General features: G+C 40.7%; 1 long non-coding RNA gene across 1 annotated transcript; it reads right to left on the reverse strand.

Moving 5' to 3' along the window:
- Positions 1-1570: 1570 nt before the first annotated feature.
- Positions 1571-21901, reverse strand: LOC116714065 (uncharacterized). The gene is made up of 3 exons (XR_004337992.1): positions 21617-21901; positions 16599-16601; positions 1571-1581 (listed from the first exon to the last, which is right to left on the reverse strand). It is a non-coding gene; the product is annotated as an uncharacterized LOC116714065 (long non-coding RNA).
- Between the last annotated feature and the right edge of the window lie 625 nt (positions 21902-22526).

Consider the following 22526-nt stretch of genomic DNA (forward strand, 5'->3'; position numbering starts at 1 on the left):
TACATAGCTTTTAGCTTTTATTATATAGCTTTTATTTTAGATAATCTATGATCAGTGCAGTACCTGCCAAAACATAAGTAATCAGAATAGTGTTGTGAGACCTGCCGACCACTGGTAGGCCAGCTGTTGCTATAACTCAAATAGTTATAACTAAAATAGCTAGTTTAGCTTAAGCTGTAACTATAGCTAGTTACAGCTACAACCACCAATGGCTATAGCTAGAATAGCTATAGCTCTAACTATACCTATAACTAAAATAGCTACAGCTAGTTATAGCTATAGCTGCCTATAACTATTGCTATAACTACAGCTACTTATTACCAAAGCTATAGCTGTTACTAAAATCACTATAGATAGATTTTAGCTAGTATATCTAAAATATAAAAATACTTAAGACCCTCTCTAAGAATGCTTGCATCTGTCTATTTTAATAGTTCAAAACTAAACATTACCTTATTTTGCATTAATACTCACAGTGGAAACTGTTTTAGCGCTACAATAGAAGCTAGCATCTAGTCTTTCCTATTTCTGCCATTAGGGGGAGGGTAACAAGTTGCCAAGGGAGGCTGAGCAACTTGGTACTCTATCCCTGATGAAAAATCAGAATTATAGTAAGGAAACATGTTTAGATAAAAATGTATAAAGCCTGTTAATTGTTAAAAATGCCAAATTTGCTCCTGAAACAGATGGCATAGCTCCTCCAGTCTCTGCTGTTTTTACCCGCTACCCCCAACCTATCAATGGCAGCCAATAGCCTGTCAAGTAACACTGCAGCTCGATATTTCAGCTTTCCAAGATGCATTTTTGCTTAGAATATTTTAGATATGCATTGTTGGGGAGAAAAAAAACTGCAAATAGGCAAAGAAGAAACTAGATTTTTTTTTACTGCTTTTTTAATGATGTAAAAACATTTTTTGTTTAATATAGCCTCAATGCGGCTGTATATTCCAGTTGAATTTATCACTGTTGCAAATGATAATTCAGGTCAAAATTGATGTGCATGTGACTAATTCAGTTAGCATCCAATGTTTTCAGGAACTTCAATTGTCGGAATATTCATTTGGTGAGTAAAGTAAGAAACAAGGTTGCATTTTCCTTGGCCCCTGCTTGTATTGGCGTTTAATCAGTGGGTGAAACGTTGAGGGGCAGCTGGTTGGACCAGAGATAAAAAACAAGCCGTCTGCAGACCGATTAGCGACCCAATATTGTGATGCGTTGTGATTGGCAGGACCCGCTTTGATCATCTTGCTTCGGGGCCCTCCGCTGACTCGTTAAAAAGGACACCTGGTGCCCGACTAACTGAGCTGAGCGTGTTGGTGTGAGCGCACAGTTTCAGAAGCAGCGCAGATGGAGGTGGCTGCTCTCCAAGTGCTCCGCTAGTGTCTGGTCAGCGGACAAGATCGTTTCAAAGCAATCTACAAAAGAACACAAACAAGCATGAGGTTTACAACAAGCACAGGCGTGCAGAGTTGTGTCTGGACAAATTAGGCATTCCGTCGTCATGAATAAAATCTTCTCTGTGAATTGCAACTAAATTAACACAAAGAGAGGAAGCCTCTCTCTGCCACCGCATGCGCTCGACTCCTAAAGAGTGCCTACTCCTTTGTGCCACATTTCACAGAATGAATAGTTTAGTTTTTAGATGTCAAAGCTATCGAATCCTGCATTTCACTGTGTCAAGACTGCTCTGTTGTTCTTCCTCCCCCCCCCCACACCTCCAACATGTTCTATCATGGCATTTTAGGCATACCAGATACAGAAACTGGTTGCCTAAATATGCAAATTAGCTCAGCAAAAAGATGACAGAATCCGAACTGTGTGACAGATTTCAGTAAACCAAGACAGGATCCAGCATCAAAGTGGTTCAATTCAGTTCAATTCAGTTAGTGCCGTTGCGTAGGAAGAGCAGAAATAGTCAGAAAATAGCACAGCTCACAAACTCAGGTGACTTTTCTCTGCAGTTTGTAGAGTGTTATATTTTGAAAAGTCTTTTCTTTTTGAAAAAATCAACTTCTTCCTCTGTTCTTTCCAACAAATACGCTTTGCATGTGCAGTTCACTCATCAACGTCACAGTAACTTCTACTGAACCACTGCAGTGCTAGCAAAGTTAAACCACAGTGTTCTGTCACCCCATGACAACAGCTGCCTTTCCATTACACATCAACGCAAATTTTAGTTGATATTCCACTAATGATGAAAAAAAAGACTTTTCCTCAGTTAGTCCTTGATGCGGCCATCACAGGTTCGAGTCCCATCCTGGTTATCTTTGCCACATGCCTTTCCTCTCTCCCAGACCACACTTTTCTGTCTCACAACTGTCAGATGAAAGCCTCTAGAGGCAACAAAACCTTAAAAAAACTACCAACTGTCTAGTATGACGTGTGAAAACAGTTATTTCAGAACATGAAATCATAAAAGACAGAGGTTACTTTCTTTTCTCTTTCAATTTTATATAAATATGAATAAAGTGTATTATTAAACTTAGATATATTTTATTGGGCAAGCAGGACATTTTCTTTAATAACTTCTAAGTCATTGTAACCTTGAGTTTTGAGAATGTTTTTCCTACAACCCGATCTTAAGCGCCAATAGTTGACATAAACTTGACCAATGTTGCCAATAAGAGTGGACGGATATTTAGCCAGAAGCTTGTTGACAGCACTGAAAATTACACAAAAACCCTAAACCATGCCATCGGTTCTGGAATCAAACTCTGTAATATGTACATTAGGGGAAATTATCCTATTTAAACACTTCCCTCATAGTCACAAATTATTATATTGAATGTACTATAATTTTTGGGCACGTCTTTACATGTTAGGCTCTGATGACATAAAAGTTGTCTTCCACCACTGCTTTCAAAGATATAACGCCGGAGGCCACATCTAAAGTGACTGTTTTACTGTCAGTGTGGATTATTTATCAGACTGCCACTGACATTAGCCCAATTGCCACTGGTCATTGGAGTCTACCCCCCAACCCCTGAACTACATTTGCCATTAAGTCTGTAGTCAATCACTCTACTCAGCCGGACAGCAGCCAAAGGCATTTCATTTGCAGAACTACTCAAGCTGTGAATGTCCATTTCACTCATGCTTCTGGTGAGTTTGGACTGGAGATGGGTAGCTCAGCACACATGGAGACACTTCAGGCCGGACACAAGACAAATCCACTGGCAGGAAGTAGTTACATTTACATTTGTTCGCAATCAAATGGTTTGTTTTTTTGGGTGCTCTCTAATGATCAGGTGCCAGTTGCATGGCAGCTACATACTTTCCAGGGATTCCTCTACACGGAATGGAATGTGCTGCATTGATACATGACAGCACAACTTCAGAACAAAAATTTTTTTTTACCCTCCGTGGTCTGAGTGTGACGCTTAGGAAGAGCTCAGCAGATGTCACGGTCAGAAAGCGGGGAAACGAGGGGATTGTCCCGTCAGATCGTCAATTCCCGAAACCACACACACACACAAAAACTTTGTGAAAGCACACAGAGTAAAAAGCTTGTGGGGTCCAAATGACCACATCCCTTAAGACCTCGGGAGGGTTAAATCTACGTTAAAACAACGTCAAATATATCACTTTCCTAAAATAACAGAACAGTTTTAGCTTTTAGCCAAAAGCAAAACATTTTGGCCATTTTTAGCTTTTGGCTAAAAGTGTCTATTTTTGCCAAAACTAACAGTTTTGGCAAAAAATGATTTAGGTCAGTATTTTAGGAAAGCGACAATGTTATGGCTTAATGTTAACCTGTGTTGCAATTGAACTGCGTAATGTTTCAGATAAGTTTTGAAGGCTCCCTGATTATGTTAATTAATCAACAGAGCCGTGTCACCCAGACAGTCCACTGCCATGGTTTTAAAAAGTCCTAGAAGTAACCCTTCAATCCTAGCCATGTTTATTGGCACCATGTTTATTAGAGACGCATTGAAAGTTTTTGAATAAAGTTTTGAAACATCCAGTTTTTCATTGGAGTACATTTGATAAATGGGGGAGGGAAACCATATTGTTTTCTTGGTCATGTCAAAAAGGTTAAAGTTTTCCTTTAACCAAAACAAACAGGATTTGTTCAAGCTCTCATGACAGTATAACATGAGACCATTAATCTGTAAAAAATAAATCAATCCTCCCATTTAGCCTACTGACCTCTGCAGGAATGCACCGCAGATGAACCAATCAGAGCCAGGGGAGGGTCTTAGCGCTGTCAATGCTGTTCTCACCGTTGTACAAGCTCAAGATTGCCAGTTTGCCGGTGAAACAACAAAACGTCAGAGGAAAAGCGTTTATGCTGTCACAACATGGTGACGGTTTAAAAAACACGTGAAAAACATATTGCTTAGAAAATTTGCATACTTCAGCTTTAAGGACAACAAAGTCAATGTTTTGGTGTGGAGCAGAACTGCAGTAAACTATTGTTTAAAGCTTGTGGAAGGATTCTAGTTGTGTTTCTCCCTCTGATATAAATATAAAGAACTGAACCTTCAGATTGATTTCTGATGGATTCCAAGTCTGACTCCTTCCTAAACATTGATATAATTTACCATCCTTGATATTGCTACAAAACTGAAGCATATTGAACAACACGCTTCTCTATCTTCAAAGTGAAACACGCTTCCCTTTTTTTTTGTATTTGGCGAGTACAAAGTAATAGCTCGGAGCAATCATCCACGGTAAAGCAGAACATGTATTCATAGCTGACAGTCTCAGATTGCTATCAGCGGAGTTTAACAGCAATATATAGAAAAACACCCAGAGACAAACTTTCTCATTCATATTTCTCTCATTTCTCCTGGGCTCAGATGTGTCGGGTTTATTCTGGTGTTGTTTAAGGCTGCTTTTGTTGATGATTACAACAGCAAAAAGAGTCATTTTTGCCTCTAATCAGATCTCACCGCCATGTTGCCCATCAAAGGATGTGACACGCGGGAGCCGTCGGCGCTTATTTCCACACGTCTGGGCACGCCATCAAGCTCGTTTTCGACTTCTCGGAGGAGGCATTTATTTTCCACGTTCGGCTCTATTCATTTCAGCCTTCATGAAACACTTCGGTCCACCACTCCTGAACTGCAATCAGCAGTAGACTTGGTTCATTAGCAGCTTACGGCTCGAGATGGGAGAGAAGACGCTCCGTGAATTAGTGTTGTTTACAGTCGGAGGTAGCGGAACATGAGCGTTTTAAGTTGTTTACCTTCTTGCGAGCCCTTCTCATGTTCTCCAACAGCAAATGCGACCCGGTGACAGTTGCCCGAGTTGGAAGAGAAAAACATATACTCTAGCCCGTTTCGTATTCCTGCTCTGTAGAGTACACTCCTGCTAGCTTCACTCCCTGCAGACCAGTTCCACATATTGCTCCCTCAGTGAGATTTCAGCTGAATATCTTTCCATAATGTGGCTGGATGAGATAATAATGGGAACTGCATAACTTCTACGTCGTTACATTAGAATCAAACCTTCATAAAAGACAACCAGAGACAACGTTTCAGCTTTCAATCAAGTCTTTTGCAAAAGGAGAAAACAGAGCAAACCACTTCTCGAAGGTGTTTACCATGCGTTCTGACTCTCTGCATCAGAACTGGTCTTTGATTACAAAACAGAGCAAGAATGGAATGTGGAGGGAGAAAACAAAGAGAATACAGAAACTAACATTTTACACACAGGCCATTTAGAAAGTATCCCAAGATAAGAAACAACTGTAGCTTTAAGGTTTAGGGAAAAAGCAAGTTTCGTCTTTCACACGGTTTAGCAAATTCCTCCTCTCTGGGCTGTGAATACTAAACCTATGAATGAAAAACAAACTAGTAAAACTGCTAATGTAAGAATGATAACAAAACATAATTATTCTAACACTAAGGTTTGGGTGAAGGAAAAAATCAATATTGAACATGAAGACAGAGGAATCCAAAGAGAGTTAGTAGAGCACCTCAACACAATGGATATTACATATTGCAGCCACCGTATGACTTTAATGTGTTGTGCTTCAGAGCATGTCCGAACCCTGTACAGTTGTTTGGCTCACCTTTTTCCATTCTTAAACTCTGTAGTTTGACGGTAGCTCCGATTCTGTGCCGAAGACTGTTGTCAGCAGATTAGATGAAATTCAAAAGGGGAAAACTGAAAACAGGACAAACAAAATAATAAAAATATAAGCATAAAATACAGAATTGTAAAATGGACCCACTGGGTCAGTCACAGGGAAACACTTGCATCACGGCAGCTCAGCCCCAAACTCAGCGAGGGTTTAACAGACGTTTTGTCACGAGTGTACGCGCTCAGAGATGAAATCAGGATGTTTTTGGACCAGGAGTGCATGAACGAGAGTTCAAATAAGTTAGGTGATGAACAGTTTGTGCTGAAGCTGGTCTACCTCAGTGATATCTCTGATACACAAAGTGATACATCTGCAGCTTCAAGGCAGAGACAAGCACCTTCCAGGCCTTCACTTGGAAGTTGGAGACGCGACTTGACCAGGGAAATACTGATCCATTCGAGAATATGAGTGAATCTCCATGGATTTCATGACTGTGATGTGACCACAGTGATTGACCACAGTGATTGACCACAGTGATTCCATGTCTGAAGCGCTAAGTGGATTCTTCAAAAAGTATTTCCCAGGTGGTAGCTCACAGTAAACCTCCACCTTGAGGCTGAGGTTTATATCGCAGACAATGGTTGAGTTCGGACTGTGTGTGGAAAGGGAATATACACTCATTGGACAGAAAGCTGTGAACATTCTACGACCCTCTGCCACATCCTCTGTTTTTAGTGCAGCAACAGTAGAAAAGCCCATCTCACAAAGTACAGATCTCAACTTAACACTGAGCAAGAGCTAAGAGTGGCAATATCAAGTCTGAAACCCAGATTTGAAATGATCTCCAGTCAGTAAATATATAGAGCAGAGTCATCGCTGTTTGGTCTGCATTTAAACACTGCAGACCAAACAGCTAGACCTCAACAGAAAGGATAACAAAACAATACGATCTAAAGAATCTCCATCAACTGCTCTTTCTGGCTGTGTGTAGTTTATACTGGCCTTTATGTGTAAGATAAACCACACGCAGATACACACGCCTCCAGTCATTATCTGCAGTATTGGGTAGCTGTAATCTGCTTGTTTTAGTTGAAATGTGAAAGCAAATATTCTGCTGCCCAAACTGTCTAAGTCTTGATTCCGCAAGTGCAGAAAGCATAGAAACACAACTGTCTGAGCTAAACTTTCTTTTCCCCTTCCTTTCTATTTCTATCAAGCTGCCAGCGCTAATAACTCGGGTTGTCGTGTACAAACTTTTCCTCTTTAGTCAGCTCTCCGATCTTTGGTGGAGCCCCGAAACTTCAACAAAGTAATGAAATGTTTGTGTAAACTTCAAGCTGAAAGGAACTTCATTTAAATTCTGCTGTTGCTTTATAAGCTTGCGACCTTGCTCGAGTGGGTTTTTCGTATTTTTGCCCAAATTTGACCCGCATAAAACATTCAACAGTATGATAAGCACAGTAGCAGAAAATGATGCCGAAAGAAAAATTCTTTAGGGATGTTATAATGAGGTTTCAGCAAAGAGAAAGTATCAAATGAACCAAGCCGCAGAAAGTCATGTTGAGTTTCTTCAGTTTTCTAATAATTGCTACAACATTTGTTGCCTTCTGACTAAGCTGTTAGCGTATTGTCCTGTAGCCCATCCTGGCTTTGTTCGGATGTACAGTTATGTCCTTGGTGTCCTTGGGTAGCTCTTTACTCTTGGCCAGGGTGGAGGAGTTTGAGTCTGACACAGGTAACGAGTTCAAACAAGTGCAATTACCCAAATATTTAAGTCACACAATGCTATTTTCTGGATTTTTTTAGATTCTGTCTTTTTATAGTTGAGGTGTACCTTTGATGAATTTACAGACCTCTCCATTCGATCAAATATTTATTGTCCCCTCTGGACTCTTGATGGTAAAAACACTTGAAGTGAAGCGTGAGCAAAGTCCAACTGAAATGTCAGATTTTGAAGATCTACTGTTGAACCACAGGCTTTATCTTCTGACGTCCCCTCATAATGCCGCGCTAATGCTGGGATCCATATGAAGGTGGGGGCATAAAAAGAGGGTGAACAGGGGGCGGGGTACAGTGGAGGGGCTTGTGCAAAGAGAATGGATAATCTATACACAGAGATGTACATTCATCTCCTCTCCTCTCCTCCGCTGCTGACTTGGCACAGAAAAGACTTATAAAGGCGTCAAGCCGAGCGCCGCTCGGTCGACACTTCCGTGTGTGCAGAGCGTGTGCCTGATTTAACAGGCCAGATCCGGTGGCAGACATTGGTCATGATTCAGGAAGTCAACATGCATGGAGGAATCATCTGGAAGGTTGACGAGCGGTACCGCGTTGCTCACCCACCGTACACAGAGACATCATCATCATGTGTCTGAGCTTTGCATATTTATGTTAGCGCCGATGAACTACAGAGAGTGCTCGCTTAGCCTCCATGCGAAGGAAACCTTATTCTACTCCATAAAGATTAAGGCAACAATTTGCATGGTAATCCCCGGTAACAGGGAAGTCTGAAGCATGTGAGCAAGGGGAACAATGAGCGGTCAGGGGTCTTCAGTCGTAACAAAAGTGCTTGCAGTGGCTTGAATGAAAAATTAATTGCTCCGTACTGTGTGGCGTAAAGCTCGATAAGGAGCTTTAAATTATTGGGAAATTGTTTTCTTACCCTCTCGACCAAAACAGAAGGGAGCGGTTTTACCGTGCGCTGCCGGCTCCGGACGGAAACATCAAAAGCATCACAGGGTTAGCTAACCCTGACCGTTATTGGCTGCAAGGAAAGTGAACTTTCCCGCTGACAGGGCTAATCTGCAAAAAAAAAAAAAAAAGTTCTGCTTTTGTCATGAAATTCAAGTGATTGCACTAATGGCTGTACAGGAGTCTCTGACAGCAGAGGCTGTGCACAGCGTTGGTATCAAAGCGGGAAAAAATTCGGCGAGGAGAGCTGTCTAAACCCCCTGAGAGATGCAAAAAAAAAAAAAAGAAACATAAAAAAGAAAAAGAAAGGCAAATAACTTAAATCAGTGAGATTTGACAGGCTTACATAAACATACGGCACTCTGGCATACATATGTGATTGGGAATTAATAACCCTAACAGCGTGAGGCGCGGGATCTGCAGGAGAAGGACAGATAAAGGAAGTCAGAAGTGAGCTGATATTTGGTTCTGAAGTTAAAGCCATTATTGTGGAAGATTTAAGCCAGTGGGAAACAAATCAAAACAGAGAGGGGCACTTTTCATTTATCTTCCTACACATTTTTACTGCTAACAGAGTCAGAAGAATTTACTTTTAGGGTTAAAGACAATGTTGCTGGTTCATAAATTGTAACAACACTCAGGTTATAGGTCATAATTGAATATTAAAGGGGCAGTATTATGTATTTTATAACAAAATCAAGTAGCTATATTACCTTCAGTTGTTAAAAAATGCTTTGTATAAAAAATAGAACTTAAAAGAATTTTGACTTGGTACTTTAATGGCTTGAAATTGGGCCTCTGTCTCTTTAAGAAACTTCTCCTCTTTCTGAAACTCCACCTTCAGGAAGTCATCACAACATGGCTCCTCGTTTATCCTTCAACAACATCTTTACCAAGGTTGCACTGAGAAGTAGCTCCTACGATGAGCTCAGCAGATAATACAAACATTTTCATATTCAATCAAAGATAAAAATATCACGATGCTGCTGTTAAGACAATGACTTAAAGAATCAACCTTACTGCATTCTCACCATGGAAGCCACATGCAAAGACCAAACCGCTCTGGTTTTATCCCAGTATGGCATAGCTTTGTCCTCTAAAAAGTACTGAAATATTAAAAATTGCTCAAGCATATACCTGGCGAGGGTAATAAGCTTTACTTTCTGTATAATACATGCACACATCAGGGCCCTCACCGTTTCAAGGCTAACTTCATCATTAAATAAAAAGTCACTGAATATCCAACATCCTACAAAAGCTGCAAAGAATTTCAATTAGTTTCAAGTTTTATGAAAACTACAAACGATTTCACTGAACTCCAGCAAGTGACAGAAAGCATCAGACCTCTGGTTCTTACATTTCTCAATTTTTTTGTTTGTTTCTCACTTCTGCCTTATTACATTCATGAACCATAATGTAAAAGTTGTTTTTTTCTTTTTTTGCTATTGCAGTCCTAGAATAGGTTTTCTGCATTCTGTTTTTGCCATGACATAACTGGAAGCAGCTGATTAGCATCTGAGAAGCTCAAATAGTAACTCAAAAAAAAGAAAAAGAAAGAAGAAGTCTTCTCTAATCATGTAGGCAGAAAAAGATTTGCAGCAAAAGCAAAGGAGGTGGATTAGCAGAACTAGATAACAAGTAACTGATGAAGCCATCCAGGACATGTTACTGTGGAATATTGTCTATGCTGCCTGGAAACTGAGCTGTTAGCATGTCTCGACAGTCTTCAGTCAGAGGCTTTTTTCATATTTGTTGCTACCAGAGATGCCCACAGCATCAACATCCACAACGACTCTTTGAAGATTCTTGGCCGATATGAGTTCCAACATTATTTAATTTCCCTTTGGGATAAAAATGAACATGTCAGTTACTTTCTCTCTGCATTCTGTTGCGTCATCAACCGGTTTGGTTTATCTGCCCTGGAGCACTTTGTGATGAGTTTTCATTAAATTCTGTGTTTCCCTCATGTGTCTGCTTTCTTACAGAACCTCTGTTTGATTCCTTACTGAGTTCGAATGTGAAAAGTGAGAATAAGTGTTATCATCACACAATAAAGACTTTTGAGGCTTTGCATGTGTGCCTCCGCTTACAAATACTATAAACTTACAATAAAACGAAAGTACATTTTAGTTTGGAGGTTGTTTTATGTTTGTTGTATCAAAGCTTCTGGGCAACAAAACCTCTATTGTTTAGAAAGCTGATGGATTTTCTTTTGAATGGTGCCATATTTGTAAGAGCAACAGAGTCTGACCTCTGTTACTCTTACACAATTATGTGTTTTCCACAGGCACATAGTGTCATTTTATAGCACAGTCAAGTCACCTTCAGTTGCTATAAAAATACTATACATATCAAATATGATTTTTAAAAAATTTTACTTTGTAATTTAAGGCCTTGAAATTGGGGCTCTGTCTCTTTAAAAGCTCCTCCTCTTTCTAAAACTAAATCATGTTGTGACAACTTACTCCTCTATTAACCCATTAACGTGTTTTTATCAGCATTTCACTGAGAAGTAGCTGCTATAATGAGCTCAGTAGATGTGCAGTTCAATCAGATGTTTGCTGATTGCTGCTGGCTAGTCTGAAGGAGCCGAGTGGGGGAGTCGCGCAGGAGGTGTAAGTTTGGAAACTTGGAAACTGCAGATCCGAGGAGGAAGGTGGCGCTAAGGTCCACCCTTTATTTATTTTTTTGCTGAATGGTTGTCGTGGAGATTAAAATGATTTCTCAAACATGAATGAAAGAATCTAGCAACACTCCAGGTATGTTTCGGATGAGGGAAGAAGTTTTTAATGACATGTTAAAAGAATTCTTTGATTTTACATAATCCTGCCCTTTTGAAAAATATTGAATGTTATTCAAATGTATTGAATAAAAACTTGTGCTTTAAAGCTAAAATGAACTAATGTCCTAAATATATAATGTCATAATGATGTATGTAAATGGAAAATGTTCTTCCAGAACAGTATGGAGGTACTCATGATAGACAATAGCTAAAAAAGCAACTTTGACTTGTTGTAAACAAATTGGTGCAGTAAACCCCATCTGGAAAACATAGCTGCTGGTAAGAGTTGGGCCATGGGAGAGCAGGGTCAGGGTTACGAAAAGCCTTCAGAAGCTGAGTGCCTCCCAAAGGGGAACAGGTTCAATCATGTATGTGGGCATGTGGGGGTGTGTGTGTGTTTTATGACTTCTGACATTGTATGGGCTTAGTTTTCCAATAAATACGACATTGTGAGGTCCCACTGCTCCTTATCACAGTATGGGCCATATAGGAATAAGTGCTGTTTCTGGGTTATAAGTTTGTAGTAGATCTAAGGTGTGAATTGAGTTTAGGGTTAGGCATACATTGGTGATGGTTAGGTTTGGGGAAGGATGTGGGTTAGGCATAAATCCCGTTATGAAAATTTATGGAAGTCAATACAAAGTCCCAATAAGAGCAGAAATACAAATGTGTGTGTCTAAACTTGTTCATTATATATGTTCACATTATACAGGAGGGACAGGGTCATGTATTATGTATTCATATCAGTGCTGTTTACATTGGCTAGCACTGAAACATTCAGGCAGAAATCCGATTGAGAATCTAAGTGTTGTGTTGTGGCTGTTGCATTTTGTTGACCCATCTGGGCCACTGTACACACACGCACACACCCACACACACACACACACCCCAACAGCCATAAACTTCTTAGTAAAAGGTGTTTCTACAAATTAATGACTGAGGGACTGAATGCAACCCTCTGTCTGCACTTTTCAGATTTTCAGTTTATCAATATCCTTTACAAATATGCATCGCTTTTTATTCATCCATTTAAAAAAACCAACACAGTAATGCGTAGTCTGTCTACTAGTTTCACATTCTGTGGTAGATCCTGTATGGACATCCTTTGATATCCTTATTTTTGTATTTTTAAAAACAAACCTGAATTACTCCATATACATTTATTCTCACTAATTTTTTTTTCTCTACAGTGGTTCAAATAAGACAGCGTCAGCAAGTATTTGAGAGCAAGGACATTAAGCAGGGAGGACAATTGGACCTACTGTAATCTCTATGTCCAGGAGATAGTCCTGAGAGAGACAGAGGGGATTACTTATTAGCCTATGTGTGTGTGTTCTTGTATTTGATACATTGTAGGGACAATGTTCCTAATAGATAAATTGTGGGGACCCATCTCTTTGTGGGGAGCGAAGCCTGCTCCCAATGAGGAGAAAGGCTGCATTTGGGTTAGCGGGTAGGGTTAGTACTAAGGTGTGAATTCAGGTTAGGCTAGGTTTAGGTTTAGACAGGTTACTGGTAATGTTTAAGTTTAGGCTAAGGGTCAGGATTATGCTGTAGAAAATCAATGGACGTCAATGAAAAGTCCTGGTAAAGATAGAGAAACATATCGTGTGTGTTGGTGTGTGTGGGGGTGGGTGGGTGTGTGTGTGTGTGTGTGTGAGAAAGAGAGAAAGCGGGGAAGACATAGAAGAAGAAAAAAATTAAAGAGCAAGCCCGTTCGGATGTTTTTAATCTTTCTCCAGAGACTGTTGCATAAAAAATGCAATTACAGACAAGGCCATGTTTAATATGCAAATGCACTTTAAACTATTGAAGCAGCTTTAATAATTTAAGGCAGGTCCTGCTATTGTTAATGCTGGTTGTAAAACAATACCGCTAACATCCTCACTGTCACACATCACTGTCATCCCTGCTGAGCAAAGATTAGCAGCATGCTCCCTTACAGTAGATGGATCTTAAATAGGTGAATGAACACAGGTCTGACAGCATGCAGGGAGGATATTATGCATGTATCAAGAATAAAGCTAAAAGCTGTGGGATGTAAAGAGGTTTGTGTGAATACATTAGTATATTAAGACAGAATAAAACCACTACAGACATCTAATTGAGCTTGATGCTCTGTTATTTTAGGTCAGAGTTCAGCGTTCGGGTTGTTGGATGAACCGGTCCAGGAGAGAAAACCCATATATGATTGATCGTTCTCCCCGACGACACTTTCCTGCTCCTTGTGGGGAATCCCAAGGCTTTCCTAGCCAAGAAGGGATAATCTGGGTCTTGCCTGGGGTCTCCTCCCTGTGGCATTTACCCAGAAAACCTTTGAAGGGAGGCACCCTGGAGGCATCCTGATCAGTTGTCTGAATCACCTCGAATGACTTTACTTTGAGCTCCCCCTTGGATAATGTAGCTCCTCGTCCTCTGAGGCTGTGGCAGCTTATTCAGGCTGCTGGTATCTGAGATCTCATTACTATCCACATCTCTGGACATTTGGGGAGAACTGGAACGTCGACAGAGCTGTAAATCCACAGCTTTGCTTTTTGGCTCAGCTCTTTCTTCCCCATGATAAACCAGAACAACACCTGCATTACCGCACATAGATATCCCAACTGGTCAATGTTCTGCTACATCCTACCATCCGTAGTGAAAAATACACCTGCATTCTTAAACTTTTCTGGTTTAAGCACAGAGCAGGCACCAACCCAGATGGAGTAATTTATCGCTATATCATTTATTCATATTTTGTGTCAATTTACTTTTGAGGCCAGGCTGGTTTGGAGAAAATAAAAAAACGATGAAAGGAAAAGTGGAGTAGATGACTACTCAGGCTGGAAGGTGTACGTTCATCAGAGATACAGCCTGGGGGAAGAAACTGCCTCTGTACTGTATAGGAAAACTCCTATACAGTGCTCCGCAGCATCGACCTGAAGGTGAGGATAAACAGATTGTGTCCAGAATGTGTGAGGTCTGCAGAGACTGAATAATAGTAGTGTGAAAGATGACTATCAGCCCCTTGCTTCTTCAGAATAATGTCTGTGTTTTCAGACCTTCTCAGGCCTCCACAGCGCGGTGCCTAGGCAGAGGTTACCCTAGACCTTTTCATCATCCATCTGTAACTGACGCCGTCAAAAGAGTCCTGACATATTCTGTTATTATCTGTCAATCTTTTGAATAATAATAATGTATTCAATTACATTTAATTTTCATCAAGCATGTAAATTCTTCTCCATGGGGACGAAAACCACTTACTGTAGCCCCCCACAACAACATATAGGCAATGAAGTTAAATGATTGCACTTGAAATATGAAATCTCCTGCTGTGGCCGAACTCACAGTTTCTTCCTGGTTTCCATGGTGTAAAATTGAAAAGGTCTAATGTCTTTATGTCTACATCAAGTGGTCAGGTGTGTGAATTGTAATCTGTCGAAATGATAGATGGCCTTTTGACTTTTCAATAATTGTTTAAAAAAAAAAAAGTTGGAAAATATTTAGTTGACAGGATCCCTGTTCCTAGAAAGTAGAATTGACTTAGAGAAGACATAGTGTCCTTAAGGATGGTGAGGTGATTAAGTTTAGGGGTGTTCTCTGGAAGTCAACCATCTTCCACAGTTTTGTGCAGGTTAAGCTCTGGGTGGTTCTGACCAGCTGACCAATCGATCCACCTCCTCTCTGTGTACAGACTCGCCACCATCCTGGATCAGACTAATAACAGTGGTGTCATCGGCGAACTTCAGGAGTTTCTTGGACAGGTCCTCTGAGGTCCAGTCGTTTGTTTACAGAGAAAAGTGGCCTGGGGTGAGAACACACCCCTGTGGAACACCGATGGTGATGCTGCTGCCGGTCAGACAGGAAGATGGTGGGTGCTGGAGGCCAGGGCCGTGCAGAGCCCTTTGGAGGGGCAGGGGCTCAAAGTTAAAAAGGGGCACATTGAACAAGTTCTTAAAACACCGTACAACAACATATCAAAAACCCCTATTGATCAAGCATCTAATTGGATCCTACTATATCATTGCCATCATGTGGGGACAATGCAAAGCAAATCTAGTCTATATTTTCCCCAACAGGTGTAAAGTTTCTGTTTCTGCTGCTGACAGTCCTGGAGATCTGAGCTGATCTGAGACTGTAGCTGTTAAACAGACCAGAGGAGAGAAGGTCAAAGGTTAAGAAGTTATGAAATAAGCTAATTTGCTGCCATTTTACTAATTAAGCCCTAATAATATCTATTTAACCTCTAGAACAACTTGGCTGCAGACTGATTTATAGATTAAAAAAGCTCAAAAGGGTTAACTCTATATAATAGTTTGATGTTAAACCTCTGAAATCTAGAATTTCAAGACAGGGATATCAAAGCAAAGAAAACTCAGTAGATGCTGGTAGGGGCCTCCAGACATTCAGGGGCCTCCAGACATTCAGGGGCCCCTAGAAATTGTCTAATTGTAACACAGACCATAGATCTAAACCTGTAGCATCATTTATAGAGAATGACAATGTTGTTAAATTTTATTTAATGCATTCAGCTGAGAAAAAAAAATTACATTTAGGATTTAATTAGGAAGTTTACTTTGTAAAAGTTTAAAGAATCATCTTGATAGTTTGATTGTTGTTACCATGGCTACAATATGGTGCAATCTTTGTGTTTGAGTTGGATTTGTTCACAAATACATCACAGCAAACAACCAATAATCAGTGACTGATTTTAAACTCGGCCAATAAACCTGATCTCCCTCTCACAGACTTCACCTTATCTAGATTTAAACATGTTAGTGATGCTGAGGTTCTTAGTAGGAAGAGTTTCAGGGGGTCGCAAGGGGACGGGGGGTTCTGTCTAAGGCCCCATATTACCTGGGGCCGGCCCCAGGTAATATGGGGCTGTTCATGCAGCGGCTGCATGAACAGCCGCTGCAATGCGCATCTCTGGAATCCACCTGGAATCTACCTGGAATCTGCCCTCCAGGTAGATTTCAGGGTCTTAGGGCTGTCAATCAATCACATTCACTCACTGCTAAATGTGCTAATGGTGGAAAAACAACTTATCATTACAGGAAAAACATTTATCTGCTGTCACTGGTAGCTATGCTAGCTAGACTGAGCATTCATAACAGGCTATGCTAGCTGCAGCCTAGCACAGAGCGAGGGGGAGGAAGGATGAGCAGCCACATGGAATTGTGATTGACAGCACTAAAACTCGCCTGCCTCTGATTAGCTGTTTGTAGAGAGCATTGGGAGAAAGCAGAGGAAATAGATTTTTCACAGATTATCTCTCATGCCATACTGTCACAACATAATGACAGTTTTAACAAATATGTAGAAAAAAACCAAAAACGAAAACAAAAGTATAAAAGTTCCATACTGCAGCTTTAATTTCACTCAGGAGAGGTCGGGTCAGGAGGGACGTGGGTTAGAGCTGCTGCTGACTGACTCATCTGTTGTTAAGTGTAGTAAAAGGTACAAGTTAAATATATCAATATGTTGGTAATTTCTTTCCTTAATTCATTAAATGCTAGTGAAATGGAGGCAAACAGTAGCCTGTAGCTAAGCTAACTATGCTGAATGGTTGATAATCTCACACAGTCTGCCCACCTCTCAGAGAAAATCTGGGTTATAAATTGACACTCTTACCTTTTTCTCTCCCTCTTTCTACTTTTTGAAAACCTAACTTTATTACTTTTCTTAGCAGCAGAGTAACAGCCACAGTCGTTCTTGTCTTCCACTAACTGCTGCTGAACAGCGTCACCGTCAAGCGCTGCAAGCAGGAACGAACCATTTCATGCAGATCCAGGGGGGTTCAGGGCAAATGTGAGCTTTTTGGTCTGGGAGGGGTAACATTTAATAAACGGGATCACAATTTTTCATCGGCGATGGTGCCAATCATTTGAAGAAAGCTTTCTGTCTATACTCCACTTATCTCTGTCTGATACGAAAATTTGTTTGATGATCTGAAATAAGGAAGTGTGACAAAAAAAATCTAAGGAGGCAAATATGATTTCACCGCACTGTGTTTGGGAACATTTCACAGAAATCTGCCAGTGAAAAGCCTACCAACCCCACTAATTTTATGGATAGACACCCATTTAGATTTTGCTACTTGTGTGGCCATAACAGTCCTCAGAGTGCGAGCCAACAGGCAGCCGCAGTTCCCCTGGCGCCACTGTAATAAATGGAGCCCTAGTTGCTCACCAGCCGCTGACAGGCATCCAGAAAGTTTAGAGACAATCTGTCACATAAGCATTTCTCTCTGAGGGATCATTGTACATATATTTACTGCCAGTGTGAGAGCTGAGATGCTGTCTTCAGCTTTAGTCTTTTGACTCTGGGCTGAGAGGAAGCTTTGATTAGAAAATACCAGGTCTGTATTTCACATTACTTTCAACAACAAGAACGGAGAAAACATTAAGCAGAAAAAAATTAAGGAGGAATGGAAAGCAGAATGTGATTAATCAGTGTGTAGCGTGCGTAAAGTAACAGCTGCTCGATATGCGTTTTGTGTTTAATCAGGTTATCTTTGCCTAATATGTAATGATCTGCAATATGATGAAACCGCAGAGTCACTTTTCATCCTACATACAAAACACTACACTGCGGTGGAATACTATTAAACTATAGTGACTAGACTGCAGAAAAACGACCCTGACCAAGTAACCAGTCTAAAATTAATTTCAGCGTTGTGGCTGTAATGTAACAAAGGTTAATGAATTTAAGTATTCCCCTAAGTATCCTTTGCAAAGTTGAAGAGTTTAACATTAACAGCAATAATTTGGGTAATTCCGCATGTCAAAAGAGAAAAAAATGGCGTGCCTATTTTCACCATGTTCTTTATGGTTTTATAGGGTTAGAGTGACTTACTCCTTTTTTACGTACAACGGTCCTAATACATCGTATTAAATATGCAAATTCTCATGCCAATAACCCAAACAAAGCAGATGATCGAAATGAAAGCTGAGTATTGAGAACTTCTAATATAAACTCCTGCTGGTGAGCTCTTGCAATTGAAGCAAATTAGTCACGTCTGCAGGGGTTTATATAAAGGTTCGCAAGACTCAGCTCTTATTCGGGTTGATTTTGAATTTGCAGATTGGCCAAATATTTAACACTGACCTCTGCAGACCTGGATTAAACGGAAGACAATGGAGAATGTATGCATGGTTCTATGAACTAATAATAAATAGGACTATGGCAATATTAGCCTTAGTTATATTGGAGTGAAAATCAGGTTTGTCATTTAAGTGTTTTTATTTGAAATTCTTAACAGTATCACCTCCATGTACAAAATAACTATTTGAAAGGCTGCCTGCTGATGTTTCTTTTTATTTTTAAACACATAGTCGTGTGTGTGTTTTTCTTTTAAATTAGTCTAGAATTTCACCTACTGGTTAGATTTAGTGAGAAGTTTATAACCACAGTGCTAGAAGATATCTTCTCCTCTGGGAGTTTCAACTCTTATCATTTTACTAAGTGCAGGCGTTCTGGTTTTGAGCCTGCACTCTGTGAGCAGATTATAATTAGACTTCCTCATTACTGGCGTCCTTTGTTGCCCTAAGCAAGGACAATCATCTCTCCGCTTATTAATGTGTTACATTATTAATTTGCATGGATTCTTAAAGTGCCACGCCTACATGTGAATTGTCTCCATTTGAACTTTTTTCACTTGAAATGACACTGTTGGTTGAGTGTTTAATACCATCTACATAAGTTATAAAATGTGAATATGAAGGTTAGTTGGTTGACCTCTGCCACTTAGAGATGTGTGTCAGAGATTGAAAGGTTGAAAGCCATAAAAGCTACAGAAAAAACCCCAAAAACACACAAAAGGAGGAAACACTCCAGGGATCTGCACAGAACATTTATCTTACAAAATCCAGGGACATGACCAAGTGCATTTTACAAAACTCTAAGAATAAATAAATAAATAAATAAAAGGACAATATTATTATAGATTGGTTAAAATGTAGAACAGTAGCAGCAGTTCCATTGACCCTATGCGTAATTTGACATTTTGAAAATAAATGCGCTTAATAGAAGCTTGGCAATTATAGAAAAAAACCTCTTATTTTTCAAAAAAAAAAAAAGTTGGATTTTCAACTGCATCAAAATTGGTTTATCCCGCAAAACTGCAATGGAAACAATTTTTTGCATCACATAAGTCACATGATCAACAACTGGATGCTGTCACTGGTGAAAACCACAAAGAAGATGACGACGAGAGTATGATGGTGCGGCAGGTTATTTAATGGAAACACACTATTGCAAAATTGTGTTTTTTCAACAGTGAAATCTTGAGACAGTTTTGCGCACATTTGTAATGAAAACGCAACCTTTCTACATTTTCTCAGGCCACAATCTCAAACTTCAATGCAGAAGGATAGTACTCCTCTCAAATGGGACCAAAATTGAACTTTTTGGCCTATATGCAAAACGTTATGCATTACCCTGAATATCAATGAGAAAGATAGTGATGGCAGCGTCATGCTGTGGGGATGCATTTCTGAGGCAGGGACAGGGACTTGGATGGACCTGCTGGAGGTTGAAAAGACTTGAGACTGAAGGGGGCTCACCTTCCAGCAGCTCAGAGACCACGAACACGCAGCCAGAGCTAAAAGGTAAGACTTTAGATCAGACAGATGCCCATGTTTTAGAATGGCCCAGTCAAAGACAAGAAGAAAATCCAATAAAGAATTAAGGTAAGCCTTGAAAACTGACGTGCCTTGCTTAGGGAAGGGGCGTCGGCTGATATGGAGATCAGAAATGAAGGGCAAACTTTGCCCACCTCAATCACTGGTTTGATTTTTAAGATCTAAATAATGAAAAGCAAGGGGAAAAAAACAGTTAACAGTCCATGTTTATATTTCAGAACAAAACAGTTCTGTATTTTCTGAACCTCATGCCTTTGGATAAACGTTAGCCCTTTCCTAATCTTTCCCATGGTTTGTAGGGAGAAACTTCAACGAACAATAACAACTAAGCAAACTATAATTTAGGATCAATATATCCAGAACCCAAACAATGTAAAACAACTTTTGCAAACCCTACGCCTGTCAACTGAAGCTTTAGCCTATGAACTACTCTGTTACTGACAACAAAAACCACCAACAAAGGACACATTGGTTCTTCAGTTCCAATGGAATAAGGCTTTCTAATTGGATTCTTTCCCATGCTACCTGCAATTATAGTGTTTTTATTGTATGGAGGCGATAACGATGCTATGCAAACCTCTGAGCATCCTTCTCTTACAGCAGCAGCTGGCACTCAGCGTGGCACAGGATCTTCTTGTTAGCTCTCTCCAGCAGAGCCAGTTTGTAGGTTAACTGCAGGGGTAGAGTCTGCTACTGTCTGCACCGGTCTCTGCAGATGGATTTGGTTTGACTAATAACACAGACGGGGTTGGCAGGCAAGGCTACGCTGCTATCTACGAGTAAGTTTCTGATGAAAAAGGTGGATGGGTTAAAAGTTACCATAAGAACATCTCTTCAATGCAGAACTGATGGATCACATAAATAACATTAAAACAAGAGAGTGAAATCTAATTAACCAGAAAAAAACATGTACTGACTGAGGATAATGACTGACTCAATGTAAGTGGGATAGTGGATTTATCAAAGAATTCGAATCGAGGGTCAAGACCTGCTTTGTTAACCTGGACCTAAACTATATGTAACCCAGATAGTAAAAACATAAGATAAGTCTAAGATAATAAATAGCAAAAGGATAAGTTCATTTATTCTATCCTTTTATTTCAATTAACATTTAAAAGTTCATATAAACTTATTAAAATGTGTTTATGTTGTTTAAAGTAAGTTATCTTTCATTTGTTGGGAATTACCAGTGAAAATTGTATTTTCTTACAGGAGGACGTTCAAGGTGCGAGGGTATGTGGGAATTTTCCTGCCATAATTTGAGAGAACACATTTTCAGTCTGAAAGCAGGATTTCATGTCTTTTATTCTCAAAACTTTTAATACTTTTGCTTACATTTTCATTTTGAAAGCAGGACTTCATGTCTTTATTCTCAAAACCTGTAACGTTTGCACTCAAAACTTCTCATGCTCACACGGAGTCTCTGACTAGATAGTCGCTTAGCGTACCTCTGGCTACGTGGGAAATGAGGACCAGTAGATGTGGAACTGTCATGTCCACGAAGCGGTGCTGTGAATGTGTGTTGTCTCCTACCCTCTCTCCTGCAGGGCGTGTCGGACAGGAGCGGCCAGCTGGAGCTCATCTATTCATCAGGAGGAGCGTTTTTATAGAAGCCGGATCCTGATAGCGCTGCCAGATGGTTCTACGCTTCCAGTGAGTTCCTGTTCCTGGTCAAAGAGTCCTCGTTCTGAAGTAATCCTCGTTTCTGGTCTGTAAGAGGGTCTGGTTTGGCCTCTCGTCCGGCTCCTGCTCACAGCCGTTCCCCGTCTCCTGCCTGGCACCGTTTCCTGTCCGTCCGCCTTCGTTGCTGGATTCCCCCCCCCTCGCTCAACGCGCTCGCCTGCCTGTCCACCCATCGACCCCAGTGGATGCTCCGTCCACCTGTCTGCCCCCCCCCCCCCCCCCCGCTGCTGGTCACAAATAAATTCTAACTTACCTTTTGCTGGTGTGGCGTTTGTAGTTGTTTCTGCACTAGAGTCTGTGAACAAACATGTCAGAACCATCTGGCCATGTTGACTCTGCAGCGCAACTACGAACTGCAGTAACAGAGCAAGGAGTTCTGTTAGGCCGCCATAACAACGCGCTTCAGGCTATGCAGCAGCAGCAGTCTGAGCTAACGCAGAGCCTTTCCGAACTGTCGCAGCAGCTGAAGGAGATAAGTGCTAAGATCAAGCTGTCTGCCGCAGGAACCGGTACTCCTGCCGCCTCGCCTGCTCCCGTCACTACCTCCCCTTCACCCAGCTTCCGTGAGGTTATTTCCCCTCCGCCGGAGCCGTTTTCCGGGGAGCAGGGTAAGTGCAGGGGTTTCCTGCTCCAGTGTGCTCTGGTTTTTGGCCGATCGCCTCAATCCTTCCGCGATGACGCCAGTAAGATTTCATATGTCGTTGGTCTTTTAAGA

The sequence above is a fragment of the Xiphophorus hellerii genome, chromosome 23 (assembly GCF_003331165.1).
Source record: "Xiphophorus hellerii strain 12219 chromosome 23, Xiphophorus_hellerii-4.1, whole genome shotgun sequence".
In the NCBI taxonomy this organism is placed as follows: domain Eukaryota; kingdom Metazoa; phylum Chordata; class Actinopteri; order Cyprinodontiformes; family Poeciliidae; genus Xiphophorus; species Xiphophorus hellerii.